This window comes from Herpailurus yagouaroundi, unplaced genomic scaffold (genome assembly GCF_014898765.1).
Source record: "Herpailurus yagouaroundi ecotype Mexico unplaced genomic scaffold, PumYag 188, whole genome shotgun sequence".
Taxonomy (NCBI): domain Eukaryota; kingdom Metazoa; phylum Chordata; class Mammalia; order Carnivora; family Felidae; genus Herpailurus; species Herpailurus yagouaroundi.
Window position 1 is genome coordinate 8,644,093 of NW_024412419.1, and position 21,842 is coordinate 8,665,934.

Below are 21,842 nucleotides of genomic sequence, written 5' to 3' on the forward strand. Positions count from 1 at the left end.
GTGTGTGTGTGTGTGTGTGTGTGGCCGCCGGGGCGCCAGGCCGGTGTGGAGGCCAGGGCGACCCGCCATTCACTGGGAAGGATGCTGGGCCATTTTGCTGTCAACCCTTTTTTGATCCCTGGTCGTGAGGACCAGCAGGAAGGAGGGACTAGTGAATTTGTAAACTGAAACTTTTCTTGACTAGACTCTCGCTATAGAGGTAAGTGTTGCTATGGGCTTGAGGGGTGTTCTTAGGATATCTTTGAAACGGTAAATGTGTAAATTTCACTTGAAAACGTCGATTCCCAGGGAGAGCATTTTAATCTCTGTGCTTAACACGAGGTGTTAGGAGGAGATCTGGAGAGGTTCTGAGCTTCGTCTTACTTAAATGTTGTGTTAAAGTCGCCCGGTTTGCAGCACTTTGTAGGAAAATGTTATTGGAAGTTTTAAAGGCCAATCAGAGCCCCACCTTTAACTACTTTTCTTAGAATGTCTTAAATCTCCGGGCAGATTTGACGAATTCCTTGTAACCAACCCATTGCTTCCAGAGCACGGGTTTTTGACTGGCTTCAAGAAGTTTTTTAGGAAATGAAAACCAGATTTAAAATGTGAAACAGTGAAGTGAAACCCAGGTGAGGAAATATTTCTGCCAGTCTTTGCACGCTGAAATCTGGTGCATTTAAAATTTGCAGTGTGGTCTGTGACAGTGTTGATTGCCCACAGGAGTGGATGAGGGGTGCTGCTGTTCATTCTAGAACAAGCGTTCTTTATGGCTGAAGAAGGAAGCTCAGGTGGAAGCTGAATTTGCATCCTGGACTTTCTCATTATTGCAGATGGTTTAAATGGTTTGTTTGTGGTTTAAGTGTTTTTAATTAGTGAAAATAGGCAGTTGGGCCAATACCTTTAATCTTACTGGGTGGGTAATTTGAAGCTATACTTTAAATATGCGTATTTTTGTCTTGGAATTGAAAAAATTTGTTTTCAATGTTTATTTTTGAGAGAGAGAAAGAGAGAAAGAGAGAGAGAGAAAGAGAGAGGAAGAAAGAGAGAGAGAAAGAGAGGAGGGGCAGAGAGAGAGGGAGACACAGAATCCGAAGCAGGCTCCAGGCTCTGAGCTGTCAGCACGGGGCGAACCCATGGACTGTGAGATCATGACCTGAGCCGAAGTCGGATGCTTAACTGACTGAGTCACCCAGGTGCCCCTGTCTTGGAATTGTTAACAGGAGAGTTTATAATCTCTTAGAGCCTGTCTAAAGGTTTCTGTGCTTAACATGAAGGTGACCACTCTGTCTTTCATTTAGTGAGCAACTTATTAATGCCCTATAGTGTTGTAGGTATTTATTCTGGAGCTACTATTATGCTTGACATTAGAAATCCCCTTTTTAAGAACATTGTGTCCATTTTGTGGATTCAACATTTGAAGTATTTAGCAATTTCAGAGTGTTCCGAGGCCATCTCAAAGTAGGGCTAGTAAAAGTTTAAACAATCAGAATGAGAAGACAGACTGTAGCTTAAAGAGAGAGGGCAGGGCCCCTGCTCCCCTGCCCCACTGTGCCACCCCCCTGCACCGTGCCCAGGCAGTTATCAGAATCTAGAGGGACCAGGACATGCAACAAAGGCTGTGGCACGGACCGTTCATGCACCAAGTGGGGAAAGGGAGCCTGCTTTTAATTTTTTTTTTTTTCAACGTTTATTTATTTTTGGGACAGAGAGAGACAGAGCATGAACGGGCGAGGGGCAGAGAGAGAGGGAGACACAGAATCGGAAACAGGCTCCAGGCTCTGAGCCATCAGCCCAGAGCCCGACGCGGGGCTCGAACTCACGGACCGCGAGATCGTGACCTGGCTGAAGTCGGAGGCTTAACCGACTGCGCCACCCAGGCGCCCCGGGAGCCTGCTTTTATTTTTTTTTATTTTTTTTTTTTTTAAATTTTTTTTCAACGTTTATTTATTTTTGGGACAGAGAGAGACAGAGCATGAACAGGGGAGGGGCAGAGAGAGAGGGAGACAGAATCGGAAACAGGCTCCAGGCTCTGAGCCATCAGCCCAGAGCCCGACGCGGGGCTCGAACTCCCGGAGCGCGAGATCGTGACCTGGCTGAAGTCGGACGCTTAACCGACTGCGCCACCCAGGCGCCCCACGGGAGCCTGCTTTTAATAATCACACTTTCCCAGCCCGCCCCCCTCCCCCCCCCCCCCCCCCGCCCCGTGATTCCTGGGTTCTGGTCCATTCTGGGAAAGGGAGCCTCTAGGGCTTTCGTGGGGTCAACTGGCCATGACAGCTGGCTAAGAGCAGCTCATGGACCTCTAATCTCTTCAAAAAGATTCCAGGCAGTTAATCTTCTCAGCTCATCCACTGCCTAATGGGCCCTCTTGGCTTTTTGGGTCCGTTTCTGGATATACAGATAGATTGCTGTACTTTGAAGCTAATTAAAAAAAATACAGGAGGGGGAAGGCTATTATAGAAGTAATGTATATTTGTGATATATAATTTAAGAATATACAGAAGAGTTAAAAAAGCAGAAATCTGTGATTTAGATATAATTACTGTTAACGTTTTGGTGTATTTTTTCTGGTATTAAAACTAAATTTTATATGCTTCTAAACATTGCTCAAAATTACATGTTATATGGTATATGTGTTATGTCACTTTGTATCTTTTTTCATTTAAAAGTTCTGGGTATTGGGGCCCCTGGGTGGCTCAGTCGGTTAAGCATCCGACTTCGGCTCAGGTCATGATCTCACGGTTTGTGGGTTCGAGCCCCACGTGGGGCTCTGTGCTGACAGCTCGGAGCCTGGAGCCTACTTCAAATTCTGTGACTCCCTCTCTCTCTGCCCCTCCCCTGCTCGTTCTCTCTTCCTCTCTCTCTCTCTCTCAAAAATAAATAAACATAAAAAAATAAAAGTTGATATTGCCTATCATTTCTTTCATATTGTCATTTTGAATAATTTTATATTGTATAAAAAATACGAATTTATTTGTCTAACAGATTCTTGGTTTTTCCCTGTTATTTCCACTTGATGTCTTTTCGTTTTGATAGAACACACATGATGATGGTCATACACATTTCTAAAATTTCTAAAGGCAAAAAAAAAAGTGTAATTTCTGGGATATCCTTTCCCTTTCTGGAAAAGGATGCAGTCTTGCTCAGTTCAGTTAATCTCTTAGTTCACTCTTAATTGTCTCTGCCGTTCATCAGTATCTGTAACACAATACTATGCGTTTTACTTACTCCACCGAACGATGGGCTTCTTGAAGACAGAAATGTGCATCTTAATTTTCTGTGAATCACTCTAGTGCTCAGCCAAGGCTTGGCATGTCAAAATATTTTGGGAGGAGGGAAGTACGTCTCAGGGGCCATGTGAGAGACCTCAGGCCTCACAGAGCTGTGCCGTGACAAGTCTTGATCCAACTGGTATCCGTGACCTAGTTTATGATGGAAAACTTTGAACATGTATGGAAGCGGGGAGCCAGTACAACATTCTCTGTGATCATCATCCGGCTTCGACAATTGTCAACATTTGGTCAGTTGTGATTGTTTTCACTCTCCCCACTCCCCCCACTGCAAGCCTCCTGGATGTCTTTGAGGTCTAAGACATAATGGCCCATCATACCCCTGTGTTTTTGACAAGGAGTTTACCTAATTTTCCAATGAGAAGAGCATGTCTTCGGGGGCTCAGCAGAAGGCGGCGGGGGGGGGGGGGTTTCCAGGAGGCTGTGTGACACAAAGGCCAGTGACTCGAGAGTTAGAGAAACTGTCTGACTTGCTCGTTTTTGACCTTGAGAGGGTCGGTTCTCCCTGGGCTCCTGCTCTAGTCTGTCACCTGAGCAGCCTGATCTGGGTAATGTGGAAGATCTTGTCCTTGAACTTTAACTTTGTTCATGATGAGGTCTGTCTTTTAGTCTAAGTGGGTAGTTCTCAAATTGTTAGTCCCAGGACCAGCAGTTTCGCTGTCACCAGGAAACTTGTACAACGTGCAGACTCTCAGGCCCCTGCCTAGATGGACTCAGAAACCCTGGGGGGGGGGGGGGGGCGGGCCAGCAACCTGGTTTAATAAACCCTCTGGGTGAATTTGATGAACCGCGGATCTGTGAAGGTCAGCTGAGAATCTATAAGCTCTTTTAAAAAGACAGAGACAAAAACCTGCTGGAGATTGTGCATTTACCTATCATCTGGCTCTGTAAGTCAATCCGATGTCAGACTTCTTCCCTTTGTGCAGGCTGCTGTTAACTGTTGAGTGACTGCAGAATCTTTTGCTGATCAGGAAATCTGATTGGTGCCTTTCCCCCCTCCCCCCCCCCCCAGAGAGAGTGCACACACAAGCAGGGGAGGGGCAGAGGGAGAGGGGGAGAAGGAATCTTTTTTTTTGTTTATTCTTGAGAGAGAGAGAGAGAGAGAGAGAGAGAGAGAGAGAGAGAAAGAGTTGGGGAGGGGCAGAGAGAGAGAGGGGGACACAGAATCAGAAGCAGGCTCCAAGCTCTGATCTGGGAGCACAGAGCCTGATGTGGGGCTTGAACTCAAGGACTGTGAGATCACGACCTGAGCTGAAGTCTGATACTCAACAGACTGAGCACCCCCCAGGCGTCCCAGGTGGTTACGTGTTCTTGACTCAAAAAGACTTGGGAGACGAATTATTATAAAGTGTTTCTGAACTGGGGTGTGTGTAGGCAATTTGCATTAAACAAATGGTTGAGGGGTGCCTGGCTGGCTCAGACTGTAGACCATATGACTCTTGATATCACGGTTGTGAGTTCAAGCCCCATGTTGGGCGCGCACGAATGCACAAGCCTACTTAAAAAAAAAATGTTGAAAACCACTTAGTGTGAGGCACCACATTTATAATTACACACATACTTGTGTGTAATTATCTCCCCATGGTTCTTGATAAGTGCTGTGCAGAATCAGGTCTCCTTTGCTCACTGTTGTGCCCCAGTGCCCAGCACAATGGATGGCCCATAGTAGGTGCTCAGTAAATATTTGATGAACGAATGAGCTTTTGTTCTTTAGGGAACTTACAGAACTCTGGTTAGAGAGCCAAGCCCAATACCGATAGAAACAATTCAGGAACAATTAAGGGTTCTACTTTGAGGTTTCGACTCCAAATGTAGGAGAGTTTGAGCCAAAAGGTCAGTTTCGTATTTGTCAAATAAAAGCATCTCTTACATGCTTAGCTACGTCTTCAGACTCTGGGGAGAAGTATGAAGGGCCATACAAGAGAATAAGACAAAAGGAACTCACGCATATGAGAGCATCCCGTTGATTCATGACTACCTTTCTTTCGATTGCTCTCAGACACCAGAGTTAGCTGAATAATAATTATTAGTATCGACCATGTAAAAGTATTATACGCAAATTGGGTAAATGTTCAAATCTGTACAAATCTTCATTTGTAAAAATTTAAAAGAGGCTTAGAGAGTTGTTTCCACAATTGAAAAATCCGCAGACATGATGGTCTGGAAAGGTAAGGCATGTTTTAGCAACGTAATCCCATCATTTATTTAATATGTACGTATTTATTGAGTATGTACTATGTGCCCATTGCTAGTGTGAGTGCTGGAGGTACAGTAGTGAGCAAAACAGACAGTCCTGCTCTCACGGGGTTGACATTCTAGCAGTAAGATTGCCAGTGAGCCCAGTACTGTGGTTGTCATTATCATTCTTTGTCTCCATAGAAAATATGGTCATGATTCTTGGGGCGCCTGGGCGGCTCACTGGGTTAAGCATCCGACTCTTGATCTCGGCTCAGGTCGTGATCTCACGCTTCACGAGATGGAGCTCCACATCGGGCCCTATGCTGGGCGTGCAGAGCCTGCTTGGGATTCTCACTCTGTCTCTCTCTCTGCTCCTCCTCTGCTCACACATACACGTGCACACTGTGCCCTCTCTCTCTCTCTCTCTCTCTCTGTCTTAAAATAAATAAATGAACCTAAAAAAAAAAAAAAGGAAAATATGGCAATGATTTTATTATCTAAGACCGCAGTCTGGCCACACGTAAACTGTAATGTGTTGCAGTCAGTGGAGAGCAGGTGGACAGGTGCAGGTGTTCTGACAACTCCCCGGAGCTGGGGGGTACCTCTCTGGCCATATGTGACACCCGCACCCATGGGGCTGCCAGCGTCAACCTGTTACCAGGGTGTAACGTGTTTGTAATTTTTTTTAAAAAGTTCTGTGTACAACTTTAAAAAAAAAATCTTATTTTCACTTTGGAGAGAGTGAGAGAGAGCGCGCACGAATGCACAAGTGGGGGAGGGGCAGAGAGAGCGAGAGCGAGAGAGAGGGAGACAGAGGATCCCCAAGCAGGCTCCGTGCTGACAGCAGAGAGTCCGATGTGGGGCTCGAACTCGCCAACTGTGAGATCACGACCTGAGCTGCAGTCGGACGCTTAAGGGACTGAGCCACCTAGGTGCCCCCAATGTATTTATAATTTTTAAAGTAAGGAATACATAATAACAAAGATCTGGTGTTGCCTCCTTGCATGTACCCTACTGTATTCGCTCAGGCTGCTACAGTAAAATACTGTAGACCGAGTGGCTTAAACAACAATACAAATTTATTTCTCAGGTCTGGAGGCTGAGCTTCCAAGATCAGGGTTCTGACCGGTCTGGTTTGGAGAGGTGAGAGTTCTCTTTCCGGCCGGCCAGGAGGCTACCTCCTTTCGTTGTTGTTGTTTCAGGAGTAGAGTTTAGTGATTCATCACTTGCATGTAACACCCCGTGCTCATGGTACGAAGGCCGCCTTTTTGCTGTGTCCTCACATGGCTGTTCTGCTGTGGGCACATGGGAGGGGGAGGGGGGCCCTCTGATGTCTCTTCTAATCAAGATACTAATCCAATAGGATCAGATGCCCCCCCCCCCCACGCCCCCTTATGACCCCACTTAACCTAAATTACCTCCTTTTGGTTCTCTGGAGGTTAGGGCTTCAGCGTGTACATTTTGGTGGTGAAGGTGGGGGCACCTGACCCTTCAGTCCGTAACACCCCCCCCCCCCCGAGATTACCCCTGAGGTGAGCATGCTCAGTTTTGGATCTGCAGTTGGGAGATGGGTTCGCAAGACCACACGGGAGCACCCGGTACTGGTTTGGGGGACCCCGAGGAGGAAGGGTGCTCTCCAGGGTGGGTGAGGCTGGGGCACACAGAGGTGACCACCAATTCTGGCACCTCTAGAGAGATTTAAAAACGAAACCCCATTGGGGCGCCTGGGTGGCTCAGTCGGTTAAGCGTCCGACTTCAGCCGGGTCACGATCTCGCGGTCCCGCGGTCCGTGGGTTCGAGCCCCGCGTCGGGCTCTGGGCTGATGGCTCAGAGCCTGGAGCCTGTTTCCGATTCTGTGTCTCCCTCGCTCTCTCTGACCCTCCCCCATTCATGCTCTGTCTCTCTCTGTCTCAAAAATAAATAAAAAAAAAAAATTTTTTTTTAACGTTTATTTACTTTTGAGACAGAGAGAGAGAGAGAGAGAGAGAGAGACAGAGCATGATTGGGGGAGGGTCAGAGAGAGTGAGGGAGACACAGAATCGGAAACAGGCTCCAGGCTCTGAGCCATCAGCCCAGAGCCCGACGCGGGGCTCGAACCCACGGACCGCGGGACCGCGAGATCGTGACCCGGCTGAAGTCGGACGCTTAACCGACTGAGCCACCCAGGCGCCCCTAAAAAAAATTTTTTTTAAACGAAACCGCATTGGGTTACTTGAAGGCCTTAAAAACTTTCTTCTGAGGGGCGTCTGGGTGGCTCAGCGGGTTGAGCGTCCAACTCTTGATTTCAGCTCAGGTCGTGATCTCACGGTTCATGGGTTCGAGCCCTGCGTCGGTCTCTGCGCTGACAGCGTGGAGCCTGCTTAGGATCCTCTCCCTCTCTCTCTGCCCCTCCCCGCTGGCGCTGTCCCTGGCTCTCTCAAAATAAATAAATAAATAAATAAAAACTTAATTTTTTTTTCCCTTTTGAGTGTGGTTGATACGTAATGTTACATTGGCTTCAGGTGAACAACCCGGTGATCCAGCGTCTCCATATGTCACGCTGGGTTCACCACAAGCGTCACCGCCCTCCGTCACCTTGCAGTATGGTTACAATGCCACGGACTGTTGAAAGCACTTCCATAGCGGAACAGAGTCCCGCGAAGTTGGTCGTGGGCCCTGCTGAGTTTGGCTGCATTACCCGGTGGCCGGCATTGCAGAGTTTTCATTTTAGGTAGTAGGAATTGGCTCCTCTGTGACAGCAGTGCAACTTGGAACCTGGTTAGTTACTTAGCTGGACACATGGCAGTGATCGGGAGTCCCTGCAGAGTTCTAGGCTGTCAGATGGGGCGGTTCCTCTCCGTGGTTACCAGTGGGGCGAAGTCAGCAGGAAACAACACTTCCGTGACCGCCGGGGGCCCAGGCTCCAGGTCGGGCCGTGTGGCTGTTTACGTTGTTCAGCCCTCACAACCGCTCTGTGCGGACGAGGCGCTGACATTCCCACCTCGGATGCAGGAAAGCCAAAGTCCAGGGAGCTTTAGTGACTTGTACAAGGTCGTGTAGCAGGAAGATGCCGTATCAGGGTTTGAACGCACGTCCGTCTGACTATAAAGCTGTGCCACAGACAAGCCAAATCTTGGCCTCAGGAGAAACAATCTGCGTGTCCACTTTGTTAACTTTCCAAGTTTTCATCTCCGTTTCGAGTTAATTTCTACGTGGACTTCTCATTTGTCTGCCATTCGATTCCCCCTTTTTTTGGCCCCTGGGCTGGTTAGAGTAGCACTTTTTTTAAAAGTCTATTCATGTGGAGAGGGGGAGAGAGAGAGAGAGAGAGAGAGAGAGAGAGAGACACCCCTAGGCAGGCTCCGCACTGTCAGCATGGAGCCCAACGCAGGGCTTGATCTTACAATCTGTCAGATGATGGTCTGAGCCCAAGTCAAGAGTTGGTCGCTTAACCGACTGAGCCACCCAGGAGCCCCTGGAGTAGCACTTGTATCTCAAGATAAACGTTCTGCCCCTTTCCTATCGTCTCCCCTGTTTCTTCCTGAGAACGTGCATTGTCTCACGGGCAGTTATGGAGGATTATTCCAGAAACTTCCTTGGTCCTCTTTTACTAAGACATATTTGTTGATTTTGCCTGCAGAATTAGACCCTTGTGACTTTTGTAGCTCCAGGAGAGGACCTCTGCTGGACTGTATCCAGGAGGCTGGCTTGATTTTACCTTCACCTTCAAATCACAAACCTTCTCTTGTTTAATCTTGACTGTTTACAGCATCCCTTGGAAGTTAGCAGAGAGGAAAGGTTCTGGGTTGAGCAGAAAGCCAGAAGTCTTGTAGGCTCACATCTCTGCAGGTTAAATTGTCTTCTCAAAATGTTAGTTGGACAGCAAATTCGACCTGTTTGCTTGATCTGTAAACCCATACTGAATGCTTACTCCATGCCAAGTAATTATATTAGGTGTGGTGTGGGACACACAATGTGTAAGCCGCGGGCCCTGCCCCCTGAGGAGTTTGCAAACTATAGAGATATGAAATGTTGTCGCTCTCCTTACTGATGGCTACACACAGGATAGAAAATTCTAAAAAAGTAGAATTTGGGCTGACGTGTTTGGCGATTTAGTGAAAACGAATCTGACTGGGAAAAAGTGAGAAGACATGAACAGTGGTTGACTTTGTCCTAAGTGTAAATACTTTAGACATGCCACCTCACTTAATCCTTCTGGGCGAGGAAGCGTGTTGTTCCCATTGTAAAGAGGCTTGGAAAAGCCAATGGCCCCACTCAGGGTTCCACGGGCAGCAAATGGCGGAGAACCCATTTTTGTCTGGCTCCAGAGCGGGGGGTGGGGGCTGGACAGAGCCAGACTGCGAAGACGACTTATGGGGGCAGTCGGCCTGCACATACCCCCCAACCAAGACCCTTTTCCCTGACTTCCTGTCACACAGACCTATGAGACTTTTGGGGTTGTGGGTTATTTTCTGGATCCTGGAGTGTGGTCCGTGGGCCAGCTGCGTCAGCATCACTTGGGAAATTGTTAGAAATGTAGGTTTTTAGGGAACTCTCCACCCCCCAGATTTTCTGAGTCAGAATTCTGGACTCTGGGGCCCGGGAACCTGATTTGAGAAGCCCTCCAATTGAGTCTTATGCATGCCAATGGTCGAGAAGCTCTGCTGTAGAGGCTGCTTTTGAACCGCCCTGGCAAGGGGTCAGTGGAAGAGATCTTTGCTCCAGAAATCTGGATCCTTTCGATCACGATCCTTCGTCTATGTGAATGAGGGTGATCTGGGTGGTGAAGGTAATGGGAGTGTAGTTAAGAGCTGGTCATCTGGAGTCATGCAGACCCAGGGTCAAACTGGAGCCCAGCTGTACTTGGGGGAGCCAGTTAATCTTCCCTAGGTCTGTTTCCTCCTCTGTCAAACGGGACGGGTAATAAATGGCTCACAGGCTGGTTGTAAGAGCTCAGCATGCCGGGTGTCAGTCAGATGCTTAGAACATGGCCTCTTACGTAGAAAGTGCTCGTTATCGTTGTTATCACCCGCAGCCTGTCTTAGGCGTCTGGCGTTAGAGGTGCTTTCTGGGGGGTGGGGGGTGGGGGTGCTCATTTTTCAGCATCCACACCTCTCGCTCATTTCTGTGGTGATTGCACCGGGTCATTCTATGACTTCTTGGGAAGAGGGTCCCCCTGCGTGACACTGAGTGGTCTGCATGGGAATCGGGCCGGTAACGTCATCGTCGGCTCACCTCGCCTCTTTTTCTTCAGCGATGTTGCTTGTACGTTGCGTTCTTTGAACATCGCAGCTGGGAAGCAGGTGGGTGGCTTCGTACAACTGGCTGCTGTTGTGTATTAAGCCCCCGCTTTGTGCCAGCATTTCGCACGATCCGCGGGCCTCGCCACAGCCTGGGAGTGTAGGGACGAGGAAGCGCGTTTCACACATGGGTAGACTGAGGCCCAGAGATTTAGCCGCTAGGCAGAACCACGTGGAATTGCTATTCTCGCGGGTCAAAAATGGTGTGATATATTGGCAGTTTTCTATGGTTCGACCTAATCACAGAATTATTTTTCACAAACATAGAAAAAAAAAAAAAAAAACGGTCCCGAGGAAATAATCGTATTTCTTCTGACCCAAATATTACCCAAAAGGACACTTAAAAAATCGGGGATACGTGCACTCTGCGGAGCACTTCACCATACGGTTCGTTCAGATTTCACAACCGCCTTAGGAGGGAGGTGCTATTGGCATCATTCTCCTTCTACAGAGGGGGAAAGTGAGGCACAGAGAAGGTAAGTAGCGTGTGCGAGGCCATAACCCCAGGAAGCGGCAGAAACAGAATTTGGACGCAAGCAGCCTGGGCCCAGGGTCTGAGCTCTTAGGCCCATGAGCGTTATTCTCTTGCGTCCCAGGTAGGATAAGGTGCTTTTTTCTGGAGTCAGTGGGATTTGGGCGAGCCGGGAAGGGAGGGCCTTCTGGAGCACCCTGGGGGGTCTGTGCTAGGCGCCCTGTGCACCCTGTCGCGGAATTGTCACGGCAGCCCTCTGATGTCCTCAGCGTCGCCCCGTTTCACAGACAAGGGAAGCCCGGCTGGGAGAGGTGACGGAAGTGATAGGCAGAAAGCAAAGCGATGGGGCGAGATTTCACACGTCCCGGGGGCTGGGTGTGACTGCAGAGCCCTGTCCATCCTTGTCCTTGTCCTCAGGGATCCAGTTTCCTTCCAGAAAGCGCCCGCTTCCCGCTTTCGCTCTCTTGAGATCAGGCGCTGGCCACACTGTGCAGTGCTCTCGATTCACAGGGAGGAGGACGCCTCTCAGGTTGGGGCCCGGGGTCGCCAGGAGGATCTTCTTTCAATTATGTGGTCACCGTGGGAGGGAGCAAAGATGATGCCTCGCGGGGGATTTTAACCCCCTCAGTTTATATTTATCTGCGGTCATTTGCATGTCTGAAAAGGAACGGCTCAGAGTTGGCCGTCGGTTGCTCCCTTCCAATCTCCGTGGTGCGAAGCCCGCAGGTTCCCAGAGGGGCCTCTCTCGCAGAGCCAAAGGCCAGGAACCGCAGCGCCTGCCTCTTGTCCAGCCCCGTGGCCGCGCTTAAATATCTGATTGACAAAGTGAGGAGTCTGGACGAAGCATCCTCTGCAGCTCAGGTGCCAGTGGAAGGTGCTAGCAAGAAGAATATAGATTTTTTAATGCTGGTTTTTTAAATGCTGATTTAACTAACCTTGTAATTTTGAGATAATTGTAGATTCACATGTAGTGGGAAGAAACAGTACAGAGCTCTCATGTACCCTCCACTCAGTGTTTCCCAAAGTTAATCTCTCTCTCTTTTTTTAATGTTTATTTTTGAAAGGGAGCGACCGAGTGAGCTTGAGAGCATGAGCAGGGGAGGGACAGAGAGCGAGGGGGACAGAGGATCCGAAGTGGGCTCTGTGCTGACAGCAGAGATCATGACCTGAGCTGAAGTTAGATGCCTCACTGACTAAGCCACCCAGGTGTCCCCCGGTGGTAACATCTTGCAAAACTATAGTACGGCTATCACCGCGGTGATACAGTCAAGATAGGAATTGTTCCATTCCTGCAAGGAGCTCTTACATTTCTCTTTCAGGGACCCAGCTCCTGCTCTGTCCACTCTTGTCCCCCATCCCTGGGTCCCCACAATCCAATCATGGCTCTGTTATCCCATTCTATAATTTTCTTGATTCACAAGTGTTTTATAAGTGTAATCATACAGATTGTGATCTCTTAAATTTTTTTTTTCTAGTGTTTATTTCTGAGACAGAGCGTGAACGGGGGAGGGGCAGAGAGAGAGGGAGACACAGAATCTGAAACAGGCTCCAGGCTCCGAGCTGTCAGCCCAGAGCCTGACGCGGGGCTCGAGCTCACAAACCGTGAGATAATGACCTGAGCTGAAGTCGGTCGCTCACCCGACTGAGCCACCCAGGTGCCCCCAGATCGTGATCTCTTGAGGTTGGCTCCCTCACCGTGCCCACTTAGCACGATTCCCTGGGGATTCACTTGGCTGTTTTTAGTATCAGTAGTTCGTTCCTTTTTATTGTTGAGTTACTTTGCAGGCTAGGGATGTACAGCAATTTATTTGACATTAACCTGTGAAAGGATATCTGAATTGTTTCCAGTTTTTGGCTGTTATGACTAAAGCTAGTGTTAACATTTGTGCACATTAGTGTAACATTTTTGTGTAAACATGAATTTTAACTTCTTTATTTAATTTCTTTTTTTATATATTTTTTTAATGTTAGAAAGGGAGAAGGGGAGAGGGGCAGAGGGAGAGAGAGAGAGAATCCCAAGCAGACTCCACGCTCGGTTCTGAGCCCCATGTGGGGCACCATCCGGTGATCCCAGGATCACGGCCTGAGCCGAAATCAAGAGTCGGATGCTCAACTGACTGAGCCACCCAGACGCCCCTTTTTCATCTTCTTAATAGGGTCTTTTGCAGAGCCAAACTTGTAAATTAAAAAAAATTTTTTTTAATGTTTTTATTTATTTTTGAAACAGAGAGAGACAGAGATGAGCAGGGGAGGGGTGGAGAGAGGGGGAGACACAGAATCCGAAGCAGGCTCCAGGCTCTGAGCTGTCAGCACAGAGCCCAACGCGTGGCTCAAACTCACAGACTGTGAGATCACGACCTGAACAGAAGTCGGACGCTCAACCGACTGAGCCACCCAGGCACCCCCAAACTTTTAAATTTTGATGAAATCCAGTGTATCAATATGTCATTAAAAAAATTTTTTTTTTTTTGGGGGGCGCCTGGGTGGCGCAGTCGGTTAGGCGTCCGACTTCAGCCAGGTCACGATCTCGCGGTCCGTGAGTTCGAGCCCCGCGTCAGGCTCTGGGCTGATGGCTCGGAGCCTGGAGCCTGTTTCCGATTCTGTGTCTCCCTCTCTCTGCCCCTCCCCCGTTCATGCTCTGTCTCTCTCTGTCCCCAAAATAAATAAACGTTGAAAAAAAAAATTAAAAAAAAAAATTTTTTTTTTAACATTTATTTATTTTTTAAGAGACAGAGCATGAGCAGGGAGGGACAGAGAGAGAGGGAGACACAGAATCCGAGGCAGGTTTCAGGCTCTGAGCTGCCAGCACAGAGCCCGACGTGGGGCTCAAACCCACGAACCGCGAGGTCATGACCTGAGCCAAAGTCGGGCACTCAACCGACTGAGCCACCCAGGCTCCCCTATCTGTATATCATTTTAAGGATTGTGCTTATGGTGTCAAATCTAAACGCTCTTTGCCTTGCCCCAAATCGTGAAGATGTTCAGCTGTGGCTTTTTCTTTCCGTTTTATATGTTATGTTTTACACGTAAGTCAGCGCTCCACGTTGAGTTGTATCAGGTGTGAAGGTTTAGGGCAAGATTCATTTCTTCGCCTGCGGGTATCCAATTGTTCCAGTACTGTTTGTGGAGAAGGCTGTCTTCCACTGAATTGCTTTCGCACTGATTTAAGATTTCAAGAATTGGTGCTCTTTATTACCCAGTCAAATTATTTGGGCCACAAAAGGGCCTAAAGTTTGCATAAAAAATTTGAGATACGGGGCGCCTGGGTGGCGCAGTCGGTTAAGCGTCCGACTTCAGCCAGGTCACGATCTCACGGTCTGTGAGTTCGAGCCCCGTGTCGGGCTCTGGGCTGCTGGCTCGGAGCCTGGAGCCTGTTTCCGATTCTGTGTCTCCCTCTCTCTCTGCCCCTCGCCCGTTCATGCTCTGTCTCTCTCTGTCCCAAAAATAAATAAACGTTTAAAAAAAAAAAATTTGAGATACGATACAATTTTAGGCTTCAAGAGATCCTAAGGACAGTTCAGCTCAGGAACACTGTAGGTCCGGACTTCCTGGCAGTTAGGTGGGGGCGTGAGTCATGGCACGGGGAATCTGGGCGGGTGGTGGGAGGCTGATGTCCTGGGGAGTTTTGTGCAGCTGGGCGGCCTTCCTCTCCAGGGAGGGGTGGTGACGCTGGGTGTCCTGGGTCAATCTGGGGCACGCTGACCTTGGGGGTGGAGTTGGCCTTGTGGTAGGCATGGGCATGACCGGGTTAGGCTCCCACTTTGTCTTCTGTGTCAGCCGCAGCCCTGCCTGGTCTCCGACTGATTTCAGCTGTCAGCTCCTGTGAGGTCTCCTGGCCTCCCCCTGTGGCTTCCAGCAGCTGGCTGTTTGAATCCCAGTGTGCAGGACACAGCAGAACTCAAGTGCGGCTTTGGAAGTGTGAGTGCACATATTTAAAAAAATGCTGTTACTGTTTAAAAATGTTTTCTGTTACACAAACGTGTTCATTGGCGAAGACGTAGCTAGCACGGTTAAACAGCATTTATCTGTAATCCCCAGGCCCCACGATAATCCCTGTAAACACAAAAGTATTCATTTTGGAAGGAAGATTATAATAGTTATTGTTATTTTTGCTCATTTCTTTCAAAAACTCCAGTCTCCAGCTGGGCCATAAAGACACACGGCTGGTTTGGAAAAAGAGAGAGAGAAAAAATTGTTTTCTCGTTGGCTGGAAGTGGAGAGTTGTGACATTGCTGACCACAGGCCCACGTGGCCCATGTAGGGTGCCGTGGTCAGCGGGGGGCGGGGGGCACGCGGCCCTGCCGGAAGGTGGGCGCAGGGGGGCCGGCTGCAGCCAGGACTGCGAGAATGATCTTTTGTTTCCACTGTTCAGCTGTCCAGGATGACGGCTGAGGACGTCTCGTGTCTAAACCCTGCTATCTGCCTCTGTCCTTTGCCCCGAGGGTCTAACGGGTCTCCCCACAGGGAACCCCGGAGAGCCGGGTTTCCATCATGCTATGAATTCCAGGCAAGAGCTGATCAGTCGTATTTGCCTTGACCATTTACCTCGGTCTCTCTGTTTTGTTCTGAGGGAAATTGGTCTACTTAGCCGATGAAAACACTAGAAAGCCTTTCTCTCACATTTCAAATGTTATACGAGTTAACTGCAGAAAAACGTATAAAATACAGACAGGTGCAAAACAGAAAACTAATTCCTCCACCTAGAAATAAGGTCTTGTTTAAAAAAAATATTAAAATACATTTTTTAATGCTTATTTATTTTTGAGATGGAGACAGAGAGGGACAGAGAGCAGGGAAGGGGCAGAGAGGGAGACACAGAATCCGAAGCAGGCTCCAGACTCTGAGCTGTCAGCACAGAGCCCCATGGGGGACTCGAACCCATGAACCGTGAGATCATGACCTGAGCTGAAGTCAGTCACTTAATCGACCGAACCATCCAGGCACCCCTGTTTATTTTTATTAAAAAAAAAAATGATTATTTATTTTTGAGAGAGAGAGGGAGGGAGAGGGGGAGAGTGAGCAGGGGAGGGGCAGAGAGAGAGAGGGAGATACAGAATGCGAAGCAGGCTCCAGGCTCTGAGCTGTCAGCACAGAGCCCAACACTGGGCTTGAACTCACGGACCGTGAGACGATGACCTGAGCCGAAGTTGGACGCTTAACAGACTGAGCCACCCAGGTGCCCCGTAAGTTCTTGTTTTTTTAAGTGTATATGTAAATAATAGACGTATTACCCAGACTATCATATATTATACATGTGATTTTCCTGTAGATGTACAAGGAAACTTTAAGCAGGTCATTACTGTAAATATCCTTCCCCACAAATTTTGATAGTTGTGTGCTATCATAATCCCTTTTTACATAATTTCTTTGCATTGTAGAAACATTGCTTTAAAAAAATTAAAGTGGTACGGTTGCCTTTTCCGGTTAGTAAAGAATTGTTGCTGTAGCTAAAAATGATCTGCTTTGGTAACAGGAATGTTCCAAAAGTATCATTCAAGTAACATATTGTTACTTTATTAGTTAAAGTGGTTTTGGCCGCAGAGAAAAGGGAACCCTGAGATTTGCAGAGTTTTGTGGAGCTGTTCCAGGGCACTTGATGTCTTCAGGGCAGGGAGTGGATGCTGGTCAGACTTCTGCCCCCCACAGGGCCCCTCTCTGGGAGAAGTCTGACCAAGGGAGAAGTCTGACCAAGGGAGACGTCTGACCAAGGGAGAAGTCTGACCAAGGAGACCAGCAGGCAGGTCCCCGGCACATTTCCCTAGGCCGGCTTTTGGCTAAGAAACAAGAGAAGGTGTAGAGAGTTCTGGCAAGCTGCCGTTGGATTTCTGTGCGAGCCCGAGATGCCAGAGGAAGGAACAGTGGGCGAACTGCCAGTTCACTCCCCATCTTCAGCTGTGATGTGACTTGGGCTGGGCCGGAGGTCCCATCTGCGAGTCACAGATCCTGCGGGGACGAGCTCTGCCTTTGTGCTGTGTTACTGTCACACGTCACGGGTGCCTCCCCGCCCTGCTCGCCCAGCTCCTGGAGGGCGGGCACCAGGGCTCCCTCATCCCGGCACCTGCTGGACCGAGCAGGGCGCCCTGGCCTCCTGGAATCGGCCAATGAGCTTGTTCAGGTTTTTCATGAAGGGACCCTGTTTAATCAGCGGTGCGCCCTACCGACTTCGCGTTTGTTCGTTTTTACGTCCTGAGCATCTTTGAGTAAATTACCGCAGGGGTGACGAGGGGCAAAAGGATGTGCCTTGGGGGGTGGGGTGGGCATCTCAGTTCTTGGGGAGCGGGATTCTTTCCATGGTGGGGTGTCCAGCATTTTAAGACGTTTCCTGTTTCTCTCTGTATTCCTATGACCCGGTTCCCTCTAGACGGAAGGTGGTTTTAGGTTCTATTTTGCAATACGCTTTTTAGGAAGATAATCTTGAGGTGTGTCCAACTGCAGACGCGTAAGTGCCTACTTCTTGGCAGGTCCTTGCTGCTTTTTCTCTTCAGGAATCCTACTCCTAGGGTCCCCTTTTTATTTCTGTTGGTGCCGGCCTGATTTTTAACTTGTTAGAGCCCGGATTTCTGTTTACGTGCACAGAACTGGGACAACACGGAGCCTTGCTCAGTTCATTTACGTGCTCCTTGAATAGAGGCAACGATTACACCTGGGAAGATATTTACCGACCACACACCTCGGACCAGATACTCTGTCTCTCCACCTACGTTGTTATCTTCATCTAGTGAAGGCACATAGGAGGCCGAGCGAGTGCATAATTATTGTAACAAGCCCGCCAGGCAAGTTGTATCGTCTCTGTCTCATAGTTGAGGGACGGAGGCCGCGAAAGCCACGCTGATGGGGTCATGCAGGGGGAGGGGTGCGGCTGGCGTTCACACCGATGCCTGTCCGGAGTCAAGGCTGTGTTGGTGCCCCTGGGCTGTCCTACTTCATTGCCAGTGACCGAAGAGAAGGGGCTACGGCAGACGTTGATTGGCGACGAGGACCGGTTTTCAGAGGATGGTCGTGTGGCCGCAGGAGATGCTACCCTCCCTGCCTTAGCACCCCCGCTTTGGATACGGGCTCCTTGTGTGCCCTAGGTCAGAGATGACCTCCCCAGTCCAGATACCCTTATGGTTTTAAGATGTCTGGAAGACATCATTTACCTTTCCATGGGTTTCCTTAGAAATTCTAGTGGCCAGTTTTTGTGGGGAAAACAGAACTTAAAAAAAGAAAAAAGGATAGTGGCATTTCGGGTGACTTTGGGGGAAAGAGCGCCTGAAAGCCGGTGGCAGATTCCCGATGTGGCAGAAACAGAGAGTCACCAGAAAGCCAGGAAATGTGAGTCGGTTTAGCAGGTGCTGCTGTCCATTATCTGGAAATTCTCTTTGGATCTTGACATATTTCACCGGAATAACCATAACATTTCCTTCCAGCTTTTAATTGTGATTCGGTGTTATTTTTGTGATGACTCATCAAAAACATTTCCAAGTCTCTATTATTTTTCACACGTTTAGAGAAAGGTACACCCACATCAAGAGGGTGATCAAGAATAGACAAAGCGCCAGAGTATTGATCCTGTCCTTGAAATCTGGTAGTAACAAATCAATAAATGATAACAAATGGCAACAATGTTCGCACTTGCTTGCACACAGATACTGGAAGAAAAGTAATAGGAAAGTACGCCTTAATAGCTATGCAATCAGGGAAGATGATTATGTTTGGTGTTGGCAAACCTTCAGGGTGGTGCAGGGAGACAGAGTGATTTGCTTACAGTCCTACAATGAGAAAGTGACAGTCTGGCATTAAAGGGATCATTTTTTAACCTTTTTTAAAATGTTTTTTTTTGGGGGGGGCAGGGGGAGGGGCAGAGGGAGAGAGAGAATCCCAAGCAGGCTCCACGGTGGGGCTGTGACGTGGGGCTCTGTCCCACGGCTGTGAGATCATGATCTGAGCAGAAATCAAGTAGGACTCTTAGCCGACTGAGGCACCCAGGGGCCCCTCGCTCTTCTCTTTACTTTTATTTGTTTCTAATTTTTGCTGGAGGACAGTTGACACGGAACGGGACATTAGTTTCAGGTTGTACAACAGAGTGATTCAACAAGCTACTTTATGACCGTGCGATTCCATTACAGTGCTGTTGACTGTGTTCCCAATATCCTTTCGTCCCCATGACTTCCTTTTTCCGTAACTGGAAGCCTGTGTCTACTGTCTCCTGCATTCATTTTGCTATCTTGGGCTCCTGGCAATTATCGGTCTGTTTTCAGTGTTTAAAGGTTTGATTCTGCTTTTTTGTTTATTTAATTCACTTGTTCTTAAAAAAATATTTATAACATTTATTCATTTTTGGGAGACAGAGAGACAGAGCACAAGAGGGGAGGGCAGAGAGAGAAGGAGACAGAATCCGAAGCAGGCTCCAGGCTCTGAGCTGTCGGCACAGAGCCGACGTGTGCCTCGAACTCACGAACCGTGCGTGAGATCGTGACCTGAGCTGAAGTTGGACGCTTAACTGTCTGAGCCACCCAGGCGCCCCTGTGTTTTAGGCTCCACATATGAGTGAAATCGAACGGTAATTGTCTTTCTCTGTCTGACTTACTTCACTTAGCATAATAGACCCTCTAGGTCTGTCCATGTTGTCACAGACGGCAAGATCTCATCCTTTTTAATGTGAAGGCATCACGTTTGTTTATTGTTATGACAAATACTTGTTTAGCAGCCGTAGTGTGTCAGGTCCCAGGGACAGACTGGTGAGCCAAACACACATGGCCCCTGTGTGCAAGGAGTGCCGTTGAGTGGGGGAGAGAGACTATCAGATGACCCCTGAATGGGCACGGAGGAATGTCCTTAAGTGGGAAGAAAGTTCCAGGAGAGCATCACAGCCTGATCTAGACTGGGACGTGATCCGAAGATAGTTGGCAGTAACCGTGAGGCTGTGGGGGAGGGCGGTTTGTCCTGACCTGGGAAACTGTGAGCATCCAAGGGCACGGCCCGTGTGGCAAGTGCCTGCAGGAGGCAGAGGGGTGCGGCCAGGTGGGGGCCTGCCCAGGCGGACCTCTCAGGGTTTGTTAAAGGGTGAGAGAATCTCACTGCAAAGCAATGGGAAGCTGCTCTTGGGGTTGAAGAGGGTGGGTGGGAGTGGGGTGGGTGGTCGGGTTAGTGGTCTGCCTCCCAAGCTGCCTCTGAAAACCTGATGCTCCCTGTGAAGCTTCCTTCCCAGCCTTTGACTGTCCAGCCGGTGGTTTTCTAAGCTGGCTGGCAGGTGGCCTTCCTGGGTCCCCCCCCCCCCCCAGTCAAGATTTATACATGGGTAGGAGTCAGTATAAGCTTTTCTGGGCCTTAGCCATGACTGGTGTTTCCTTCGTGTCTTTCCTCGATTTGCCAGATTCGTAGCATTTCAAGAATTTGAGGCACTGAGGGCCGTTCATGGGGTGACCTCCCTTCTCTTGCTTATCCACGCGCTCCCCATTTGAAAGTCTGGCAGAGTCCTCGTCTCCTTTGGTTTTTTAATTTTATTTTTTACTTTTTAAGATTTTACGTCCGAATTAGCATATTGTGCAGCAGTGATTTCAGGGGTAGATTCCTTAGTGCCCCTCCCCCATGTAGCCCATCCCCCCTCCCACACCCCCTCCAGTAACCCTCAGTTTGTTCTCCATATTTACGAGTCTCTTCTGTTTTGTCCCCCTCCCTGTTTTTATATTATTTTTGTTTCCCTTGTGTTCATCTGTTTTGTCTCTTAAAGCCCTCACATGAGTGAAGTCATGATTTTTGTCTTTCTCTGACTAATTTCACTTAGCATAACACCCTCCAGTTCCATCCACGTAGTTGCAAAGGGCAGCATTTCATTCTTTTTGACTGCTGAGTAATACTCCATTGTGTGTGTGTGTGTGTGTGTGTGTGTGTGTGTGTGTGTGTATGTGTGTGTGTGTGTGTGTGTGTGTATTCATCCATGAGGGACATTTGGGCTCTTTCTAGACTTTGGCTATTGTCGATAGCGCTGCTATAAACATGGGGGTGCATGTGTCCCTTCAAAACAGCACACCTATATCCCGTGGATAAATGCCTAGTAGTGCAATTGCTGGGTCATAGGGCGGTTCTATTTTTAGTTTTTTGAGGACCCTCCATCCTGTTTTCCAGAGTGGCTGCACCAGCTTGCATTCCCAAGAGTCCTAGTCTTCTAAGAAACCCTCCCTGTGTTTGCAGACATTCTCTGATCTCTTTTGTCTCCTCTGTTTGAAGCTTATTGTTCAGACTACAGAAGCAGGGGAAAGGGTATTAAGGTAAAGCACTGAGGCGGGCAGGCCTAAGTCCTTGCTGGCCGAGCAGGAAGGGTCTGCCTTTCACTCCCCAGCTCTGCACACTTCCGTGACCCAGGGCACCTGGCAAGCACCTGATACGTTACACACGCATCCGGAGAAAAGCCAAGGACTGCTCCTTCCTTTGCCTTCCTGCCTTTCATGGATGCTGGAATTGACTTCAGACTTTCACTCTCTCGGGTGAGAGAGAACGCCCGTTTCCTCCCCTCTTCCCTCCCTCTGTTGTGGGTGGGGGACTGGGGGTTGGGGGAGGGGAGGCATCTGTGCAGTGCCCCAGGAGGGGCAGGCCGGGATTCCCTTGCACGAGCAGAGACAAATGAGGCCACACATCATTCACGTCCTGAGTCCTGCTCTC

The 21,842-nt window shown here is 48.9% G+C and overlaps 1 protein-coding gene across 2 annotated transcripts in view; it reads left to right on the top strand.

Moving 5' to 3' along the window:
• Nucleotides 1-6: 6 nt before the first annotated feature.
• The window catches only part of GREB1 (growth regulating estrogen receptor binding 1), a 147,569-nt gene continuing 125,733 nt past the window's right edge, over nucleotides 7-21,842 (top strand). The window contains exon 1 of one of the 2 annotated variants that reach the window (XM_040496093.1): nucleotides 7-199. The gene's annotated coding sequence lies outside the window, so the exon portion shown is untranslated. Of the gene's footprint in view, nucleotides 200-14,977; nucleotides 15,120-21,842 lie in introns of those variants that run through there. The other variant, XM_040496096.1, reaches the window with a different exon arrangement.